This window comes from Odontesthes bonariensis, chromosome 11 (assembly GCF_027942865.1).
Source record: "Odontesthes bonariensis isolate fOdoBon6 chromosome 11, fOdoBon6.hap1, whole genome shotgun sequence".
Lineage (NCBI taxonomy): Eukaryota > Metazoa > Chordata > Actinopteri > Atheriniformes > Atherinopsidae > Odontesthes > Odontesthes bonariensis.
The window spans coordinates 26,342,338-26,359,821 of record NC_134516.1 but is presented as its reverse complement, the minus strand read 5'-3'; the positions used below and the strand labels follow the sequence as shown (position 1 = coordinate 26,359,821).

The 17,484-nt window shown below is 48.8% G+C and overlaps 40 non-coding genes across 40 annotated transcripts in view; 20 read left to right on the top strand and 20 right to left on the bottom strand.

Moving 5' to 3' along the window:
* LOC142393394 (5S ribosomal RNA) overlaps positions 1 to 75 on the top strand; it is a 119-nt gene extending 44 nt beyond the window's left edge. Inside the window, exon 1 of the ribosomal RNA XR_012772000.1 lies at positions 1 to 75. This exon is cut by the window's left edge and continues 44 nt beyond it. This is a non-coding gene — a ribosomal RNA (5S ribosomal RNA).
* Positions 76 to 373: 298 nt separating this feature from the next.
* On the bottom strand, positions 374 to 492 carry LOC142393948 (5S ribosomal RNA). Its single transcript, XR_012772353.1, has one exon. It is a non-coding gene; the product is annotated as a 5S ribosomal RNA (ribosomal RNA).
* A 358-nt stretch (positions 493 to 850) lies between these two features.
* Positions 851 to 969, top strand: LOC142392764 (5S ribosomal RNA). Its single transcript, XR_012771399.1, has one exon. It is a non-coding gene; the product is annotated as a 5S ribosomal RNA (ribosomal RNA).
* A 298-nt stretch (positions 970 to 1,267) lies between these two features.
* On the bottom strand, positions 1,268 to 1,386 carry LOC142393947 (5S ribosomal RNA). Its single transcript, XR_012772352.1, has one exon. It is a non-coding gene; the product is annotated as a 5S ribosomal RNA (ribosomal RNA).
* A 358-nt stretch (positions 1,387 to 1,744) lies between these two features.
* LOC142392763 (5S ribosomal RNA) lies at positions 1,745 to 1,863 on the top strand. The gene has a single exon (XR_012771398.1). It is a non-coding gene; the product is annotated as a 5S ribosomal RNA (ribosomal RNA).
* Positions 1,864 to 2,161: 298 nt separating this feature from the next.
* Positions 2,162 to 2,280, bottom strand: LOC142393946 (5S ribosomal RNA). Its single transcript, XR_012772351.1, has one exon. It is a non-coding gene; the product is annotated as a 5S ribosomal RNA (ribosomal RNA).
* Positions 2,281 to 2,638: 358 nt separating this feature from the next.
* Positions 2,639 to 2,757, top strand: LOC142393393 (5S ribosomal RNA). Its single transcript, XR_012771999.1, has one exon. It is a non-coding gene; the product is annotated as a 5S ribosomal RNA (ribosomal RNA).
* Positions 2,758 to 3,055: 298 nt separating this feature from the next.
* Positions 3,056 to 3,174, bottom strand: LOC142393945 (5S ribosomal RNA). The gene has a single exon (XR_012772350.1). It is a non-coding gene; the product is annotated as a 5S ribosomal RNA (ribosomal RNA).
* Positions 3,175 to 3,532: 358 nt separating this feature from the next.
* On the top strand, positions 3,533 to 3,651 carry LOC142392762 (5S ribosomal RNA). Its single transcript, XR_012771397.1, has one exon. It is a non-coding gene; the product is annotated as a 5S ribosomal RNA (ribosomal RNA).
* A 298-nt stretch (positions 3,652 to 3,949) lies between these two features.
* Positions 3,950 to 4,068, bottom strand: LOC142393944 (5S ribosomal RNA). The gene has a single exon (XR_012772349.1). It is a non-coding gene; the product is annotated as a 5S ribosomal RNA (ribosomal RNA).
* A 358-nt stretch (positions 4,069 to 4,426) lies between these two features.
* Positions 4,427 to 4,545, top strand: LOC142393097 (5S ribosomal RNA). Its single transcript, XR_012771718.1, has one exon. It is a non-coding gene; the product is annotated as a 5S ribosomal RNA (ribosomal RNA).
* A 298-nt stretch (positions 4,546 to 4,843) lies between these two features.
* Positions 4,844 to 4,962, bottom strand: LOC142393943 (5S ribosomal RNA). The gene has a single exon (XR_012772348.1). It is a non-coding gene; the product is annotated as a 5S ribosomal RNA (ribosomal RNA).
* Positions 4,963 to 5,320: 358 nt separating this feature from the next.
* Positions 5,321 to 5,439, top strand: LOC142393096 (5S ribosomal RNA). The gene has a single exon (XR_012771717.1). It is a non-coding gene; the product is annotated as a 5S ribosomal RNA (ribosomal RNA).
* Positions 5,440 to 5,737: 298 nt separating this feature from the next.
* Positions 5,738 to 5,856, bottom strand: LOC142393942 (5S ribosomal RNA). Its single transcript, XR_012772347.1, has one exon. It is a non-coding gene; the product is annotated as a 5S ribosomal RNA (ribosomal RNA).
* A 358-nt stretch (positions 5,857 to 6,214) lies between these two features.
* Positions 6,215 to 6,333, top strand: LOC142392761 (5S ribosomal RNA). Its single transcript, XR_012771396.1, has one exon. It is a non-coding gene; the product is annotated as a 5S ribosomal RNA (ribosomal RNA).
* A 298-nt stretch (positions 6,334 to 6,631) lies between these two features.
* On the bottom strand, positions 6,632 to 6,750 carry LOC142393940 (5S ribosomal RNA). The gene has a single exon (XR_012772345.1). It is a non-coding gene; the product is annotated as a 5S ribosomal RNA (ribosomal RNA).
* Positions 6,751 to 7,108: 358 nt separating this feature from the next.
* LOC142392760 (5S ribosomal RNA) lies at positions 7,109 to 7,227 on the top strand. The gene has a single exon (XR_012771395.1). It is a non-coding gene; the product is annotated as a 5S ribosomal RNA (ribosomal RNA).
* Positions 7,228 to 7,525: 298 nt separating this feature from the next.
* Positions 7,526 to 7,644, bottom strand: LOC142393939 (5S ribosomal RNA). Its single transcript, XR_012772344.1, has one exon. It is a non-coding gene; the product is annotated as a 5S ribosomal RNA (ribosomal RNA).
* A 358-nt stretch (positions 7,645 to 8,002) lies between these two features.
* LOC142392759 (5S ribosomal RNA) lies at positions 8,003 to 8,121 on the top strand. Its single transcript, XR_012771394.1, has one exon. It is a non-coding gene; the product is annotated as a 5S ribosomal RNA (ribosomal RNA).
* A 298-nt stretch (positions 8,122 to 8,419) lies between these two features.
* Positions 8,420 to 8,538, bottom strand: LOC142393938 (5S ribosomal RNA). The gene has a single exon (XR_012772343.1). It is a non-coding gene; the product is annotated as a 5S ribosomal RNA (ribosomal RNA).
* A 358-nt stretch (positions 8,539 to 8,896) lies between these two features.
* On the top strand, positions 8,897 to 9,015 carry LOC142392757 (5S ribosomal RNA). The gene has a single exon (XR_012771392.1). It is a non-coding gene; the product is annotated as a 5S ribosomal RNA (ribosomal RNA).
* Positions 9,016 to 9,313: 298 nt separating this feature from the next.
* Positions 9,314 to 9,432, bottom strand: LOC142393937 (5S ribosomal RNA). Its single transcript, XR_012772342.1, has one exon. It is a non-coding gene; the product is annotated as a 5S ribosomal RNA (ribosomal RNA).
* A 358-nt stretch (positions 9,433 to 9,790) lies between these two features.
* LOC142392756 (5S ribosomal RNA) lies at positions 9,791 to 9,909 on the top strand. The gene has a single exon (XR_012771391.1). It is a non-coding gene; the product is annotated as a 5S ribosomal RNA (ribosomal RNA).
* Positions 9,910 to 10,207: 298 nt separating this feature from the next.
* On the bottom strand, positions 10,208 to 10,326 carry LOC142393936 (5S ribosomal RNA). Its single transcript, XR_012772341.1, has one exon. It is a non-coding gene; the product is annotated as a 5S ribosomal RNA (ribosomal RNA).
* A 358-nt stretch (positions 10,327 to 10,684) lies between these two features.
* Positions 10,685 to 10,803, top strand: LOC142392755 (5S ribosomal RNA). The gene has a single exon (XR_012771390.1). It is a non-coding gene; the product is annotated as a 5S ribosomal RNA (ribosomal RNA).
* Positions 10,804 to 11,101: 298 nt separating this feature from the next.
* LOC142393935 (5S ribosomal RNA) lies at positions 11,102 to 11,220 on the bottom strand. The gene has a single exon (XR_012772340.1). It is a non-coding gene; the product is annotated as a 5S ribosomal RNA (ribosomal RNA).
* Positions 11,221 to 11,578: 358 nt separating this feature from the next.
* Positions 11,579 to 11,697, top strand: LOC142393392 (5S ribosomal RNA). The gene has a single exon (XR_012771998.1). It is a non-coding gene; the product is annotated as a 5S ribosomal RNA (ribosomal RNA).
* A 298-nt stretch (positions 11,698 to 11,995) lies between these two features.
* LOC142393934 (5S ribosomal RNA) lies at positions 11,996 to 12,114 on the bottom strand. The gene has a single exon (XR_012772339.1). It is a non-coding gene; the product is annotated as a 5S ribosomal RNA (ribosomal RNA).
* Positions 12,115 to 12,472: 358 nt separating this feature from the next.
* Positions 12,473 to 12,591, top strand: LOC142392999 (5S ribosomal RNA). The gene has a single exon (XR_012771624.1). It is a non-coding gene; the product is annotated as a 5S ribosomal RNA (ribosomal RNA).
* Positions 12,592 to 12,889: 298 nt separating this feature from the next.
* Positions 12,890 to 13,008, bottom strand: LOC142393933 (5S ribosomal RNA). Its single transcript, XR_012772338.1, has one exon. It is a non-coding gene; the product is annotated as a 5S ribosomal RNA (ribosomal RNA).
* A 358-nt stretch (positions 13,009 to 13,366) lies between these two features.
* Positions 13,367 to 13,485, top strand: LOC142392754 (5S ribosomal RNA). The gene has a single exon (XR_012771389.1). It is a non-coding gene; the product is annotated as a 5S ribosomal RNA (ribosomal RNA).
* Positions 13,486 to 13,783: 298 nt separating this feature from the next.
* LOC142393932 (5S ribosomal RNA) lies at positions 13,784 to 13,902 on the bottom strand. Its single transcript, XR_012772337.1, has one exon. It is a non-coding gene; the product is annotated as a 5S ribosomal RNA (ribosomal RNA).
* Positions 13,903 to 14,260: 358 nt separating this feature from the next.
* On the top strand, positions 14,261 to 14,379 carry LOC142393095 (5S ribosomal RNA). The gene has a single exon (XR_012771716.1). It is a non-coding gene; the product is annotated as a 5S ribosomal RNA (ribosomal RNA).
* Positions 14,380 to 14,677: 298 nt separating this feature from the next.
* LOC142393931 (5S ribosomal RNA) lies at positions 14,678 to 14,796 on the bottom strand. The gene has a single exon (XR_012772336.1). It is a non-coding gene; the product is annotated as a 5S ribosomal RNA (ribosomal RNA).
* A 358-nt stretch (positions 14,797 to 15,154) lies between these two features.
* On the top strand, positions 15,155 to 15,273 carry LOC142392752 (5S ribosomal RNA). The gene has a single exon (XR_012771388.1). It is a non-coding gene; the product is annotated as a 5S ribosomal RNA (ribosomal RNA).
* A 298-nt stretch (positions 15,274 to 15,571) lies between these two features.
* LOC142393929 (5S ribosomal RNA) lies at positions 15,572 to 15,690 on the bottom strand. Its single transcript, XR_012772334.1, has one exon. It is a non-coding gene; the product is annotated as a 5S ribosomal RNA (ribosomal RNA).
* A 358-nt stretch (positions 15,691 to 16,048) lies between these two features.
* On the top strand, positions 16,049 to 16,167 carry LOC142392751 (5S ribosomal RNA). The gene has a single exon (XR_012771387.1). It is a non-coding gene; the product is annotated as a 5S ribosomal RNA (ribosomal RNA).
* A 298-nt stretch (positions 16,168 to 16,465) lies between these two features.
* On the bottom strand, positions 16,466 to 16,584 carry LOC142393928 (5S ribosomal RNA). The gene has a single exon (XR_012772333.1). It is a non-coding gene; the product is annotated as a 5S ribosomal RNA (ribosomal RNA).
* Positions 16,585 to 16,942: 358 nt separating this feature from the next.
* On the top strand, positions 16,943 to 17,061 carry LOC142393526 (5S ribosomal RNA). Its single transcript, XR_012772124.1, has one exon. It is a non-coding gene; the product is annotated as a 5S ribosomal RNA (ribosomal RNA).
* A 298-nt stretch (positions 17,062 to 17,359) lies between these two features.
* Positions 17,360 to 17,478, bottom strand: LOC142393927 (5S ribosomal RNA). The gene has a single exon (XR_012772332.1). It is a non-coding gene; the product is annotated as a 5S ribosomal RNA (ribosomal RNA).
* Between the last annotated feature and the right edge of the window lie 6 nt (positions 17,479 to 17,484).

Here is a 17,484-nt window from a genome sequence, read left to right as displayed (position 1 = left end):
TCAGAAGCCAAGCAGAGTCGGCCCTGGTTAGTACTTGGATGGGAGACCGCCTGGGAATACCAGGTGCTGTAAGCCTTTTGGCTTCTCCAGGCGCATGCAGTTTGGCTACGTCAAATGCAAAACTAGTCCCTGTTTGACTTTTTGGAACTTGTCCTTTCTGAGGACAAAGTTAAATGTATGAGGATCAAAGCCAACAATGGCCTGGGACATCTCAGCAGATCCAGGATCAGCAACATGGAGACTGAGAGCCAAACAGAAACAGAGGTGTCTGCCAACCAATCAGCAGCAGCCCAAGCTGGTTAACTTCCTGGTGTCTGTGTGGCACACGGTAATGGTCAGATGTTACATGCAGGCCGCAGAGAGAAGAGAAAAAAGCTTACAGCACCTGGTATTCCCAAGCGGTCTCCCATCCAAGTACTAACCAGGCCCGACCCTGCTTGGCTTCCGAGATCGGACGAGATCGGGCGTGTTCAGGGCGGTGTGGCCGTAAGCCACAGTCCCTGTGACAAATATATGTTATATGGGTGCTGGAACCATACGTTTCCCCTATTTTTACCAGAGAGCTGGCTTGAGAGGCTGCTGTTGAGCCTGCACGTTGACTTCCCTGATGTGATTGTTCTTTGCAGCTGAAAATGGGACTCTCAGATAACTTAGTGTCTGTCAAAAGCCTCTGTTCCCTGTGTGTAGTTTTGTGTCCGTTGTCATATAGAGAAACCAGGGAAGCTCAATCCCACGACATGCTCATAAACTGCGTCTTCTCTAAACAGTATAGTTCTATTTTACAAGTCGGAATACAATAACAGATTCTGTTTCAGAATCTATAAAGAGCTGGTTTGTGATTCCATTGCTGGCTTACGGCCACACCACCCTGAACACGCCTGATCTCGTCAGATCTCAGAAGCCAAGCAGAGTCGGGCCTGGTTAGTACTTGGATGGGAGACCGCCTGGGAATACCAGGTGCTGTAAGCCTTTTGGCTTCTCCAGGCGCATGCAGTTTGGCTACGTCAAATGCAAAACTAGTCCCTGTTTGACTTTTTGGAACTTGTCCTTTCTGAGGACAAAGTTAAATGTATGAGGATCAAAGCCAACAATGGCCTGGGACATCTCAGCAGATCCAGGATCAGCAACATGGAGACTGAGAGCCAAACAGAAACAGAGGTGTCTGCCAACCAATCAGCAGCAGCCCAAGCTGGTTAACTTCCTGGTGTCTGTGTGGCACACGGTAATGGTCAGATGTTACATGCAGGCCGCAGAGAGAAGAGAAAAAAGCTTACAGCACCTGGTATTCCCAAGCGGTCTCCCATCCAAGTACTAACCAGGCCCGACCCTGCTTGGCTTCCGAGATCGGACGAGATCGGGCGTGTTCAGGGCGGTGTGGCCGTAAGCCACAGTCCCTGTGACAAATATATGTTATATGGGTGCTGGAACCATACGTTTCCCCTATTTTTACCAGAGAGCTGGCTTGAGAGGCTGCTGTTGAGCCTGCACGTTGACTTCCCTGATGTGATTGTTCTTTGCAGCTGAAAATGGGACTCTCAGATAACTTAGTGTCTGTCAAAAGCCTCTGTTCCCTGTGTGTAGTTTTGTGTCCGTTGTCATATAGAGAAACCAGGGAAGCTCAATCCCACGACATGCTCATAAACTGCGTCTTCTCTAAACAGTATAGTTCTATTTTACAAGTCGGAATACAATAACAGATTCTGTCTCAGAATCTATAAAGAGCTGGTTTGTGATTCCATTGCTGGCTTACGGCCACACCACCCTGAACACGCCTGATCTCGTCAGATCTCAGAAGCCAAGCAGAGTCGGGCCTGGTTAGTACTTGGATGGGAGACCGCCTGGGAATACCAGGTGCTGTAAGCCTTTTGGCTTCTCCAGGCGCATGCAGTTTGGCTACGTCAAATGCAAAACTAGTCCCTGTTTGACTTTTTGGAACTTGTCCTTTCTGAGGACAAAGTTAAATGTATGAGGATCAAAGCCAACAATGGCCTGGGACATCTCAGCAGATCCAGGATCAGCAACATGGAGACTGAGAGCCAAACAGAAACAGAGGTGTCTGCCAACCAATCAGCAGCAGCCCAAGCTGGTTAACTTCCTGGTGTCTGTGTGGCACACGGTGATGGTCAGATGTTACATGCAGGCCGCAGAGAGAAGAGAAAAAAGCTTACAGCACCTGGTATTCCCAAGCGGTCTCCCATCCAAGTACTAACCAGGCCCGACCCTGCTTGGCTTCCGAGATCGGACGAGATCGGGCGTGTTCAGGGCGGTGTGGCCGTAAGCCACAGTCCCTGTGACAAATATATGTTATATGGGTGCTGGAACCATACGTTTCCCCTATTTTTACCAGAGAGCTGGCTTGAGAGGCTGCTGTTGAGCCTGCACGTTGACTTCCCTGATGTGATTGTTCTTTGCAGCTGAAAATGGGACTCTCAGATAACTTAGTGTCTGTCAAAAGCCTCTGTTCCCTGTGTGTAGTTTTGTGTCCGTTGTCATATAGAGAAACCAGGGAAGCTCAATCCCACGACATGCTCATAAACTGCGTCTTCTCTAAACAGTATAGTTCTATTTTACAAGTCGGAATACAATAACAGATTCTGTTTCAGAATCTATAAAGAGCTGGTTTGTGATTCCATTGCTGGCTTACGGCCACACCACCCTGAACACGCCTGATCTCGTCAGATCTCAGAAGCCAAGCAGAGTCGGCCCTGGTTAGTACTTGGATGGGAGACCGCCTGGGAATACCAGGTGCTGTAAGCCTTTTGGCTTCTCCAGGCGCATGCAGTTTGGCTACGTCAAATGCAAAACTAGTCCCTGTTTGACTTTTTGGAACTTGTCCTTTCTGAGGACAAAGTTAAATGTATGAGGATCAAAGCCAACAATGGCCTGGGACATCTCAGCAGATCCAGGATCAGCAACATGGAGACTGAGAGCCAAACAGAAACAGAGGTGTCTGCCAACCAATCAGCAGCAGCCCAAGCTGGTTAACTTCCTGGTGTCTGTGTGGCACACGGTAATGGTCAGATGTTACATGCAGGCCGCAGAGAGAAGAGAAAAAAGCTTACAGCACCTGGTATTCCCAAGCGGTCTCCCATCCAAGTACTAACCAGGCCCGACCCTGCTTGGCTTCCGAGATCGGACGAGATCGGGCGTGTTCAGGGCGGTGTGGCCGTAAGCCACAGTCCCTGTGACAAATATATGTTATATGGGTGCTGGAACCATACGTTTCCCCTATTTTTACCAGAGAGCTGGCTTGAGAGGCTGCTGTTGAGCCTGCACGTTGACTTCCCTGATGTGATTGTTCTTTGCAGCTGAAAATGGGACTCTCAGATAACTTAGTGTCTGTCAAAAGCCTCTGTTCCCTGTGTGTAGTTTTGTGTCCGTTGTCATATAGAGAAACCAGGGAAGCTCAATCCCACGACATGCTCATAAACTGCGTCTTCTCTAAACAGTATAGTTCTATTTTACAAGTCGGAATACAATAACAGATTCTGTTTCAGAATCTATAAAGAGCTGGTTTGTGATTCCATTGCTGGCTTACGGCCACACCACCCTGAACACGCCTGATCTCGTCAGATCTCAGAAGCCAAGCAGAGTCGGGCCTGGTTAGTACTTGGATGGGAGACCGCCTGGGAATACCAGGTGCTGTAAGCCTTTTGGCTTCTCCAGGCGCATGCAGTTTGGCTACGTCAAATGCAAAACTAGTCCCTGTTTGACTTTTTGGAACTTGTCCTTTCTGAGGACAAAGTTAAATGTATGAGGATCAAAGCCAACAATGGCCTGGGACATCTCAGCAGATCCAGGATCAGCAACATGGAGACTGAGAGCCAAACAGAAACAGAGGTGTCTGCCAACCAATCAGCAGCAGCCCAAGCTGGTTAACTTCCTGGTGTCTGTGTGGCACACGGTGATGGTCAGATGTTACATGCAGGCCGCAGAGAGAAGAGAAAAAAGCTTACAGCACCTGGTATTCCCAAGCGGTCTCCCATCCAAGTACTAACCAGGCCCGACCCTGCTTGGCTTCCGAGATCGGACGAGATCGGGCGTGTTCAGGGCGGTGTGGCCGTAAGCCACAGTCCCTGTGACAAATATATGTTATATAGGTGCTGGAACCATACGTTTCCCCTATTTTTACCAGAGAGCTGGCTTGAGAGGCTGCTGTTGAGCCTGCACGTTGACTTCCCTGATGTGATTGTTCTTTGCAGCTGAAAATGGGACTCTCAGATAACTTAGTGTCTCTCAAAAGCCTCTGTTCCCTGTGTGTAGTTTTGTGTCCGTTGTCATATAGAGAAACCAGGGAAGCTCAATCCCACGACATGCTCATAAACTGCGTCTTCTCTAAACAGTATAGTTCTATTTTACAAGTCGGAATACAATAACAGATTCTGTCTCAGAATCTATAAAGAGCTGGTTTGTGATTCCATTGCTGGCTTACGGCCACACCACCCTGAACACGCCTGATCTCGTCAGATCTCAGAAGCCAAGCAGAGTCGGGCCTGGTTAGTACTTGGATGGGAGACCGCCTGGGAATATCAGGTGCTGTAAGCCTTTTGGCTTCTCCAGGCGCATGCAGTTTGGCTACGTCAAATGCAAAACTAGTCCCTGTTTGACTTTTTGGAACTTGTCCTTTCTGAGGACAAAGTTAAATGTATGAGGATCAAAGCCAACAATGGCCTGGGACATCTCAGCAGATCCAGGATCAGCAACATGGAGACTGAGAGCCAAACAGAAACAGAGGTGTCTGCCAACCAATCAGCAGCAGCCCAAGCTGGTTAACTTCCTGGTGTCTGTGTGGCACACGGTGATGGTCAGATGTTACATGCAGGCCGCAGAGAGAAGAGAAAAAAGCTTACAGCACCTGGTATTCCCAAGCGGTCTCCCATCCAAGTACTAACCAGGCCCGACCCTGCTTGGCTTCCGAGATCGGACGAGATCGGGCGTGTTCAGGGCGGTGTGGCCGTAAGCCACAGTCCCTGTGACAAATATATGTTATATGGGTGCTGGAACCATACGTTTCCCCTATTTTTACCAGAGAGCTGGCTTGAGAGGCTGCTGTTGAGCCTGCACGTTGACTTCCCTGATGTGATTGTTCTTTGCAGCTGAAAATGGGACTCTCAGATAACTTAGTGTCTGTCAAAAGCCTCTGTTCCCTGTGTGTAGTTTTGTGTCCGTTGTCATATAGAGAAACCAGGGAAGCTCAATCCCACGACATGCTCATAAACTGCGTCTTCTCTAAACAGTATAGTTCTATTTTACAAGTCGGAATACAATAACAGATTCTGTCTCAGAATCTATAAAGAGCTGGTTTGTGATTCCATTGCTGGCTTACGGCCACACCACCCTGAACACGCCTGATCTCGTCAGATCTCAGAAGCCAAGCAGAGTCGGGCCTGGTTAGTACTTGGATGGGAGACCGCCTGGGAATATCAGGTGCTGTAAGCCTTTTGGCTTCTCCAGGCGCATGCAGTTTGGCTACGTCAAATGCAAAACTAGTCCCTGTTTGACTTTTTGGAACTTGTCCTTTCTGAGGACAAAGTTAAATGTATGAGGATCAAAGCCAACAATGGCCTGGGACATCTCAGCAGATCCAGGATCAGCAACATGGAGACTGAGAGCCAAACAGAAACAGAGGTGTCTGCCAACCAATCAGCAGCAGCCCAAGCTGGTTAACTTCCTGGTGTCTGTGTGGCACACGGTGATGGTCAGATGTTACATGCAGGCCGCAGAGAGAAGAGAAAAAAGCTTACAGCACCTGGTATTCCCAAGCGGTCTCCCATCCAAGTACTAACCAGGCCCGACCCTGCTTGGCTTCCGAGATCGGACGAGATCGGGCGTGTTCAGGGCGGTGTGGCCGTAAGCCACAGTCCCTGTGACAAATATATGTTATATGGGTGCTGGAACCATACGTTTCCCCTATTTTTACCAGAGAGCTGGCTTGAGAGGCTGCTGTTGAGCCTGCACGTTGACTTCCCTGATGTGATTGTTCTTTGCAGCTGAAAATGGGACTCTCAGATAACTTAGTGTCTGTCAAAAGCCTCTGTTCCCTGTGTGTAGTTTTGTGTCCGTTGTCATATAGAGAAACCAGGGAAGCTCAATCCCACGACATGCTCATAAACTGCGTCTTCTCTAAACAGTATAGTTCTATTTTACAAGTCGGAATACAATAACAGATTCTGTCTCAGAATCTATAAAGAGCTGGTTTGTGATTCCATTGCTGGCTTACGGCCACACCACCCTGAACACGCCTGATCTCGTCAGATCTCAGAAGCCAAGCAGAGTCGGGCCTGGTTAGTACTTGGATGGGAGACCGCCTGGGAATACCAGGTGCTGTAAGCCTTTTGGCTTCTCCAGGCGCATGCAGTTTGGCTACGTCAAATGCAAAACTAGTCCCTGTTTGACTTTTTGGAACTTGTCCTTTCTGAGGACAAAGTTAAATGTATGAGGATCAAAGCCAACAATGGCCTGGGACATCTCAGCAGATCCAGGATCAGCAACATGGAGACTGAGAGCCAAACAGAAACAGAGGTGTCTGCCAACCAATCAGCAGCAGCCCAAGCTGGTTAACTTCCTGGTGTCTGTGTGGCACACGGTAATGGTCAGATGTTACATGCAGGCCGCAGAGAGAAGAGAAAAAAGCTTACAGCACCTGGTATTCCCAAGCGGTCTCCCATCCAAGTACTAACCAGGCCCGACCCTGCTTGGCTTCCGAGATCGGACGAGATCGGGCGTGTTCAGGGCGGTGTGGCCGTAAGCCACAGTCCCTGTGACAAATATATGTTATATGGGTGCTGGAACCATACGTTTCCCCTATTTTTACCAGAGAGCTGGCTTGAGAGGCTGCTGTTGAGCCTGCACGTTGACTTCCCTGATGTGATTGTTCTTTGCAGCTGAAAATGGGACTCTCAGATAACTTAGTGTCTGTCAAAAGCCTCTGTTCCCTGTGTGTAGTTTTGTGTCCGTTGTCATATAGAGAAACCAGGGAAGCTCAATCCCACGACATGCTCATAAACTGCGTCTTCTCTAAACAGTATAGTTCTATTTTACAAGTCGGAATACAATAACAGATTCTGTCTCAGAATCTATAAAGAGCTGGTTTGTGATTCCATTGCTGGCTTACGGCCACACCACCCTGAACACGCCTGATCTCGTCAGATCTCAGAAGCCAAGCAGAGTCGGGCCTGGTTAGTACTTGGATGGGAGACCGCCTGGGAATACCAGGTGCTGTAAGCCTTTTGGCTTCTCCAGGCGCATGCAGTTTGGCTACGTCAAATGCAAAACTAGTCCCTGTTTGACTTTTTGGAACTTGTCCTTTCTGAGGACAAAGTTAAATGTATGAGGATCAAAGCCAACAATGGCCTGGGACATCTCAGCAGATCCAGGATCAGCAACATGGAGACTGAGAGCCAAACAGAAACAGAGGTGTCTGCCAACCAATCAGCAGCAGCCCAAGCTGGTTAACTTCCTGGTGTCTGTGTGGCACACGGTAATGGTCAGATGTTACATGCAGGCCGCAGAGAGAAGAGAAAAAAGCTTACAGCACCTGGTATTCCCAAGCGGTCTCCCATCCAAGTACTAACCAGGCCCGACCCTGCTTGGCTTCCGAGATCGGACGAGATCGGGCGTGTTCAGGGCGGTGTGGCCGTAAGCCACAGTCCCTGTGACAAATATATGTTATATGGGTGCTGGAACCATACGTTTCCCCTATTTTTACCAGAGAGCTGGCTTGAGAGGCTGCTGTTGAGCCTGCACGTTGACTTCCCTGATGTGATTGTTCTTTGCAGCTGAAAATGGGACTCTCAGATAACTTAGTGTCTGTCAAAAGCCTCTGTTCCCTGTGTGTAGTTTTGTGTCCGTTGTCATATAGAGAAACCAGGGAAGCTCAATCCCACGACATGCTCATAAACTGCGTCTTCTCTAAACAGTATAGTTCTATTTTACAAGTCGGAATACAATAACAGATTCTGTCTCAGAATCTATAAAGAGCTGGTTTGTGATTCCATTGCTGGCTTACGGCCACACCACCCTGAACACGCCTGATCTCGTCAGATCTCAGAAGCCAAGCAGAGTCGGGCCTGGTTAGTACTTGGATGGGAGACCGCCTGGGAATACCAGGTGCTGTAAGCCTTTTGGCTTCTCCAGGCGCATGCAGTTTGGCTACGTCAAATGCAAAACTAGTCCCTGTTTGACTTTTTGGAACTTGTCCTTTCTGAGGACAAAGTTAAATGTATGAGGATCAAAGCCAACAATGGCCTGGGACATCTCAGCAGATCCAGGATCAGCAACATGGAGACTGAGAGCCAAACAGAAACAGAGGTGTCTGCCAACCAATCAGCAGCAGCCCAAGCTGGTTAACTTCCTGGTGTCTGTGTGGCACACGGTGATGGTCAGATGTTACATGCAGGCCGCAGAGAGAAGAGAAAAAAGCTTACAGCACCTGGTATTCCCAAGCGGTCTCCCATCCAAGTACTAACCAGGCCCGACCCTGCTTGGCTTCCGAGATCGGACGAGATCGGGCGTGTTCAGGGCGGTGTGGCCGTAAGCCACAGTCCCTGTGACAAATATATGTTATATGGGTGCTGGAACCATACGTTTCCCCTATTTTTACCAGAGAGCTGGCTTGAGAGGCTGCTGTTGAGCCTGCACGTTGACTTCCCTGATGTGATTGTTCTTTGCAGCTGAAAATGGGACTCTCAGATAACTTAGTGTCTGTCAAAAGCCTCTGTTCCCTGTGTGTAGTTTTGTGTCCGTTGTCATATAGAGAAACCAGGGAAGCTCAATCCCACGACATGCTCATAAACTGCGTCTTCTCTAAACAGTATAGTTCTATTTTACAAGTCGGAATACAATAACAGATTCTGTCTCAGAATCTATAAAGAGCTGGTTTGTGATTCCATTGCTGGCTTACGGCCACACCACCCTGAACACGCCTGATCTCGTCAGATCTCAGAAGCCAAGCAGAGTCGGGCCTGGTTAGTACTTGGATGGGAGACCGCCTGGGAATACCAGGTGCTGTAAGCCTTTTGGCTTCTCCAGGCGCATGCAGTTTGGCTACGTCAAATGCAAAACTAGTCCCTGTTTGACTTTTTGGAACTTGTCCTTTCTGAGGACAAAGTTAAATGTATGAGGATCAAAGCCAACAATGGCCTGGGACATCTCAGCAGATCCAGGATCAGCAACATGGAGACTGAGAGCCAAACAGAAACAGAGGTGTCTGCCAACCAATCAGCAGCAGCCCAAGCTGGTTAACTTCCTGGTGTCTGTGTGGCACACGGTGATGGTCAGATGTTACATGCAGGCCGCAGAGAGAAGAGAAAAAAGCTTACAGCACCTGGTATTCCCAAGCGGTCTCCCATCCAAGTACTAACCAGGCCCGACCCTGCTTGGCTTCCGAGATCGGACGAGATCGGGCGTGTTCAGGGCGGTGTGGCCGTAAGCCACAGTCCCTGTGACAAATATATGTTATATGGGTGCTGGAACCATACGTTTCCCCTATTTTTACCAGAGAGCTGGCTTGAGAGGCTGCTGTTGAGCCTGCACGTTGACTTCCCTGATGTGATTGTTCTTTGCAGCTGAAAATGGGACTCTCAGATAACTTAGTGTCTGTCAAAAGCCTCTGTTCCCTGTGTGTAGTTTTGTGTCCGTTGTCATATAGAGAAACCAGGGAAGCTCAATCCCACGACATGCTCATAAACTGCGTCTTCTCTAAACAGTATAGTTCTATTTTACAAGTCGGAATACAATAACAGATTCTGTTTCAGAATCTATAAAGAGCTGGTTTGTGATTCCATTGCTGGCTTACGGCCACACCACCCTGAACACGCCTGATCTCGTCAGATCTCAGAAGCCAAGCAGAGTCGGGCCTGGTTAGTACTTGGATGGGAGACCGCCTGGGAATACCAGGTGCTGTAAGCCTTTTGGCTTCTCCAGGCGCATGCAGTTTGGCTACGTCAAATGCAAAACTAGTCCCTGTTTGACTTTTTGGAACTTGTCCTTTCTGAGGACAAAGTTAAATGTATGAGGATCAAAGCCAACAATGGCCTGGGACATCTCAGCAGATCCAGGATCAGCAACATGGAGACTGAGAGCCAAACAGAAACAGAGGTGTCTGCCAACCAATCAGCAGCAGCCCAAGCTGGTTAACTTCCTGGTGTCTGTGTGGCACACGGTAATGGTCAGATGTTACATGCAGGCCGCAGAGAGAAGAGAAAAAAGCTTACAGCACCTGGTATTCCCAAGCGGTCTCCCATCCAAGTACTAACCAGGCCCGACCCTGCTTGGCTTCCGAGATCGGACGAGATCGGGCGTGTTCAGGGCGGTGTGGCCGTAAGCCACAGTCCCTGTGACAAATATATGTTATATGGGTGCTGGAACCATACGTTTCCCCTATTTTTACCAGAGAGCTGGCTTGAGAGGCTGCTGTTGAGCCTGCACGTTGACTTCCCTGATGTGATTGTTCTTTGCAGCTGAAAATGGGACTCTCAGATAACTTAGTGTCTGTCAAAAGCCTCTGTTCCCTGTGTGTAGTTTTGTGTCCGTTGTCATATAGAGAAACCAGGGAAGCTCAATCCCACGACATGCTCATAAACTGCGTCTTCTCTAAACAGTATAGTTCTATTTTACAAGTCGGAATACAATAACAGATTCTGTCTCAGAATCTATAAAGAGCTGGTTTGTGATTCCATTGCTGGCTTACGGCCACACCACCCTGAACACGCCTGATCTCGTCAGATCTCAGAAGCCAAGCAGAGTCGGGCCTGGTTAGTACTTGGATGGGAGACCGCCTGGGAATACCAGGTGCTGTAAGCCTTTTGGCTTCTCCAGGCGCATGCAGTTTGGCTACGTCAAATGCAAAACTAGTCCCTGTTTGACTTTTTGGAACTTGTCCTTTCTGAGGACAAAGTTAAATGTATGAGGATCAAAGCCAACAATGGCCTGGGACATCTCAGCAGATCCAGGATCAGCAACATGGAGACTGAGAGCCAAACAGAAACAGAGGTGTCTGCCAACCAATCAGCAGCAGCCCAAGCTGGTTAACTTCCTGGTGTCTGTGTGGCACACGGTGATGGTCAGATGTTACATGCAGGCCGCAGAGAGAAGAGAAAAAAGCTTACAGCACCTGGTATTCCCAAGCGGTCTCCCATCCAAGTACTAACCAGGCCCGACCCTGCTTGGCTTCCGAGATCGGACGAGATCGGGCGTGTTCAGGGCGGTGTGGCCGTAAGCCACAGTCCCTGTGACAAATATATGTTATATGGGTGCTGGAACCATACGTTTCCCCTATTTTTACCAGAGAGCTGGCTTGAGAGGCTGCTGTTGAGCCTGCACGTTGACTTCCCTGATGTGATTGTTCTTTGCAGCTGAAAATGGGACTCTCAGATAACTTAGTGTCTGTCAAAAGCCTCTGTTCCCTGTGTGTAGTTTTGTGTCCGTTGTCATATAGAGAAACCAGGGAAGCTCAATCCCACGACATGCTCATAAACTGCGTCTTCTCTAAACAGTATAGTTCTATTTTACAAGTCGGAATACAATAACAGATTCTGTTTCAGAATCTATAAAGAGCTGGTTTGTGATTCCATTGCTGGCTTACGGCCACACCACCCTGAACACGCCTGATCTCGTCAGATCTCAGAAGCCAAGCAGAGTCGGCCCTGGTTAGTACTTGGATGGGAGACCGCCTGGGAATACCAGGTGCTGTAAGCCTTTTGGCTTCTCCAGGCGCATGCAGTTTGGCTACGTCAAATGCAAAACTAGTCCCTGTTTGACTTTTTGGAACTTGTCCTTTCTGAGGACAAAGTTAAATGTATGAGGATCAAAGCCAACAATGGCCTGGGACATCTCAGCAGATCCAGGATCAGCAACATGGAGACTGAGAGCCAAACAGAAACAGAGGTGTCTGCCAACCAATCAGCAGCAGCCCAAGCTGGTTAACTTCCTGGTGTCTGTGTGGCACACGGTGATGGTCAGATGTTACATGCAGGCCGCAGAGAGAAGAGAAAAAAGCTTACAGCACCTGGTATTCCCAAGCGGTCTCCCATCCAAGTACTAACCAGGCCCGACCCTGCTTGGCTTCCGAGATCGGACGAGATCGGGCGTGTTCAGGGCGGTGTGGCCGTAAGCCACAGTCCCTGTGACAAATATATGTTATATGGGTGCTGGAACCATACGTTTCCCCTATTTTTACCAGAGAGCTGGCTTGAGAGGCTGCTGTTGAGCCTGCACGTTGACTTCCCTGATGTGATTGTTCTCTGCAGCTGAAAATGGGACTCTCAGATAACTTAGTGTCTCTCAAAAGCCTCTGTTCCCTGTGTGTAATTTTGTGTCCGTTGTCATATAGAGAAACCAGGGAAGCTCAATCCCACGACATGCTCATAAACTGCGTCTTCTCTAAACAGTATAGTTCTATTTTACAAGTCGGAATACAATAACAGATTCTGTCTCAGAATCTATAAAGAGCTGGTTTGTGATTCCATTGCTGGCTTACAGCCACACCACCCTGAACACGCCTGATCTCGTCAGATCTCAGAAGCCAAGCAGAGTCGGGCCTGGTTAGTACTTGGATGGGAGACCGCCTGGGAATACCAGGTGCTGTAAGCCTTTTGGCTTCTCCAGGCGCATGCAGTTTGGCTACGTCAAATGCAAAACTAGTCCCTGTTTGACTTTTTGGAACTTGTCCTTTCTGAGGACAAAGTTAAATGTATGAGGATCAAAGCCAACAATGGCCTGGGACATCTCAGCAGATCCAGGATCAGCAACATGGAGACTGAGAGCCAAACAGAAACAGAGGTGTCTGCCAACCAATCAGCAGCAGCCCAAGCTGGTTAACTTCCTGGTGTCTGTGTGGCACACGGTAATGGTCAGATGTTACATGCAGGCCGCAGAGAGAAGAGAAAAAAGCTTACAGCACCTGGTATTCCCAAGCGGTCTCCCATCCAAGTACTAACCAGGCCCGACCCTGCTTGGCTTCCGAGATCGGACGAGATCGGGCGTGTTCAGGGCGGTGTGGCCGTAAGCCACAGTCCCTGTGACAAATATATGTTATATGGGTGCTGGAACCATACGTTTCCCCTATTTTTACCAGAGAGCTGGCTTGAGAGGCTGCTGTTGAGCCTGCACGTTGACTTCCCTGATGTGATTGTTCTTTGCAGCTGAAAATGGGACTCTCAGATAACTTAGTGTCTGTCAAAAGCCTCTGTTCCCTGTGTGTAGTTTTGTGTCCGTTGTCATATAGAGAAACCAGGGAAGCTCAATCCCACGACATGCTCATAAACTGCGTCTTCTCTAAACAGTATAGTTCTATTTTACAAGTCGGAATACAATAACAGATTCTGTTTCAGAATCTATAAAGAGCTGGTTTGTGATTCCATTGCTGGCTTACGGCCACACCACCCTGAACACGCCTGATCTCGTCAGATCTCAGAAGCCAAGCAGAGTCGGGCCTGGTTAGTACTTGGATGGGAGACCGCCTGGGAATACCAGGTGCTGTAAGCCTTTTGGCTTCTCCAGGCGCATGCAGTTTGGCTACGTCAAATGCAAAACTAGTCCCTGTTTGACTTTTTGGAACTTGTCCTTTCTGAGGACAAAGTTAAATGTATGAGGATCAAAGCCAACAATGGCCTGGGACATCTCAGCAGATCCAGGATCAGCAACATGGAGACTGAGAGCCAAACAGAAACAGAGGTGTCTGCCAACCAATCAGCAGCAGCCCAAGCTGGTTAACTTCCTGGTGTCTGTGTGGCACACGGTAATGGTCAGATGTTACATGCAGGCCGCAGAGAGAAGAGAAAAAAGCTTACAGCACCTGGTATTCCCAAGCGGTCTCCCATCCAAGTACTAACCAGGCCCGACCCTGCTTGGCTTCCGAGATCGGACGAGATCGGGCGTGTTCAGGGCGGTGTGGCCGTAAGCCACAGTCCCTGTGACAAATATATGTTATATAGGTGCTGGAACCATACGTTTCCCCTATTTTTACCAGAGAGCTGGCTTGAGAGGCTGCTGTTGAGCCTGCACATTGACTTCCCTGATGTGATTGTTCTTTGCAGCTGAAAATGGGACTCTCAGATAACTTAGTGTCTCTCAAAAGCCTCTGTTCCCTGTGTGTAGTTTTGTGTCCGTTGTCATATAGAGAAACCAGGGAAGCTCAATCCCACGACATGCTCATAAACTGCGTCTTCTCTAAACAGTATAGTTCTATTTTACAAGTCGGAATACAATAACAGATTCTGTCTCAGAATCTATAAAGAGCTGGTTTGTGATTCCATTGCTGGCTTACGGCCACACCACCCTGAACACGCCTGATCTCGTCAGATCTCAGAAGCCAAGCAGAGTCGGGCCTGGTTAGTACTTGGATGGGAGACCGCCTGGGAATATCAGGTGCTGTAAGCCTTTTGGCTTCTCCAGGCGCATGCAGTTTGGCTACGTCAAATGCAAAACTAGTCCCTGTTTGACTTTTTGGAACTTGTCCTTTCTGAGGACAAAGTTAAATGTATGAGGATCAAAGCCAACAATGGCCTGGGACATCTCAGCAGATCCAGGATCAGCAACATGGAGACTGAGAGCCAAACAGAAACAGAGGTGTCTGCCAACCAATCAGCAGCAGCCCAAGCTGGTTAACTTCCTGGTGTCTGTGTGGCACACGGTGATGGTCAGATGTTACATGCAGGCCGCAGAGAGAAGAGAAAAAAGCTTACAGCACCTGGTATTCCCAAGCGGTCTCCCATCCAAGTACTAACCAGGCCCGACCCTGCTTGGCTTCCGAGATCGGACGAGATCGGGCGTGTTCAGGGCGGTGTGGCCGTAAGCCACAGTCCCTGTGACAAATATATGTTATATGGGTGCTGGAACCATACGTTTCCCCTATTTTTACCAGAGAGCTGGCTTGAGAGGCTGCTGTTGAGCCTGCACGTTGACTTCCCTGATGTGATTGTTCTTTGCAGCTGAAAATGGGACTCTCAGATAACTTAGTGTCTGTCAAAAGCCTCTGTTCCCTGTGTGTAGTTTTGTGTCCGTTGTCATATAGAGAAACCAGGGAAGCTCAATCCCACGACATGCTCATAAACTGCGTCTTCTCTAAACAGTATAGTTCTATTTTACAAGTCGGAATACAATAACAGATTCTGTCTCAGAATCTATAAAGAGCTGGTTTGTGATTCCATTGCTGGCTTACGGCCACACCACCCTGAACACGCCTGATCTCGTCAGATCTCAGAAGCCAAGCAGAGTCGGGCCTGGTTAGTACTTGGATGGGAGACCGCCTGGGAATACCAGGTGCTGTAAGCCTTTTGGCTTCTCCAGGCGCATGCAGTTTGGCTACGTCAAATGCAAAACTAGTCCCTGTTTGACTTTTTGGAACTTGTCCTTTCTGAGGACAAAGTTAAATGTATGAGGATCAAAGCCAACAATGGCCTGGGACATCTCAGCAGATCCAGGATCAGCAACATGGAGACTGAGAGCCAAACAGAAACAGAGGTGTCTGCCAACCAATCAGCAGCAGCCCAAGCTGGTTAACTTCCTGGTGTCTGTGTGGCACACGGTAATGGTCAGATGTTACATGCAGGCCGCAGAGAGAAGAGAAAAAAGCTTACAGCACCTGGTATTCCCAAGCGGTCTCCCATCCAAGTACTAACCAGGCCCGACCCTGCTTGGCTTCCGAGATCGGACGAGATCGGGCGTGTTCAGGGCGGTGTGGCCGTAAGCCACAGTCCCTGTGACAAATATATGTTATATGGGTGCTGGAACCATACGTTTCCCCTATTTTTACCAGAGAGCTGGCTTGAGAGGCTGCTGTTGAGCCTGCACGTTGACTTCCCTGATGTGATTGTTCTTTGCAGCTGAAAATGGGACTCTCAGATAACTTAGTGTCTGTCAAAAGCCTCTGTTCCCTGTGTGTAGTTTTGTGTCCGTTGTCATATAGAGAAACCAGGGAAGCTCAATCCCACGACATGCTCATAAACTGCGTCTTCTCTAAACAGTATAGTTCTATTTTACAAGTCGGAATACAATAACAGATTCTGTCTCAGAATCTATAAAGAGCTGGTTTGTGATTCCATTGCTGGCTTACGGCCACACCACCCTGAACACGCCTGATCTCGTCAGATCTCAGAAGCCAAGCAGAGTCGGGCCTGGTTAGTACTTGGATGGGAGACCGCCTGGGAATACCAGGTGCTGTAAGCCTTTTGGCTTCTCCAGGCGCATGCAGTTTGGCTACGTCAAATGCAAAACTAGTCCCTGTTTGACTTTTTGGAACTTGTCCTTTCTGAGGACAAAGTTAAATGTATGAGGATCAAAGCCAACAATGGCCTGGGACATCTCAGCAGATCCAGGATCAGCAACATGGAGACTGAGAGCCAAACAGAAACAGAGGTGTCTGCCAACCAATCAGCAGCAGCCCAAGCTGGTTAACTTCCTGGTGTCTGTGTGGCACACGGTGATGGTCAGATGTTACATGCAGGCCGCAGAGAGAAGAGAAAAAAGCTTACAGCACCTGGTATTCCCAAGCGGTCTCCCATCCAAGTACTAACCAGGCCCGACCCTGCTTGGCTTCCGAGATCGGACGAGATCGGGCGTGTTCAGGGCGGTGTGGCCGTAAGCCACAGTCCCTGTGACAAATATATGTTATATGGGTGCTGGAACCATATGTTTCCCCTATTTTTACCAGAGAGCTGGCTTGAGAGGCTGCTGTTGAGCCTGCACGTTGACTTCCCTGATGTGATTGTTCTTTGCAGCTGAAAATGGGACTCTCAGATAACTTAGTGTCTGTCAAAAGCCTCTGTTCCCTGTGTGTAGTTTTGTGTCCGTTGTCATATAGAGAAACCAGGGAAGCTCAATCCCACGACATGCTTATAAACTGCGTCTTCTCTAAACAGTATAGTTCTATTTTACAAGTCGGAATACAATAACAGATTTTGTTTCAGAATCTATAAAGAGCTGGTTTGTGATTCCATTGCTGGCTTACGGCCACACCACCCTGAACACGCCTGATCTCGTCAGATCTCAGAAGCCAAGCAGAGTCGGCCCTGGTTAGTACTTGGATGGGAGACCGCCTGGGAATACGAGGTGCTGTAAGCCTTTTGGCTTCTCCAGGCGCATGCAGTTTGGCTACGTCAAATGCAAAACTAGTCCCTGTTTGACTTTTTGGAACTTGTCCTTTCTGAGGACAAAGTTAAATGTATGAGGATCAAAGCCAACAATGGCCTGGGACATCTCAGCAGATCCAGGATCAGCAACATGGAGACTGAGAGCCAAACAGAAACAGAGGTGTCTGCCAACCAATCAGCAGCAGCCCAAGCTGGTTAACTTCCTGGTGTCTGTGTGGCACACGGTAATGGTCAGATGTTACATGCAGGCCGCAGAGAGAAGAGAAAAAAGCTTACAGCACCTGGTATTCCCAAGCGGTCTCCCATCCAAGTACTAACCAGGCCCGACCCTGCTTGGCTTCCGAGATCGGACGAGATCGGGCGTGTTCAGGGCGGTGTGGCCGTAAGCCACAGT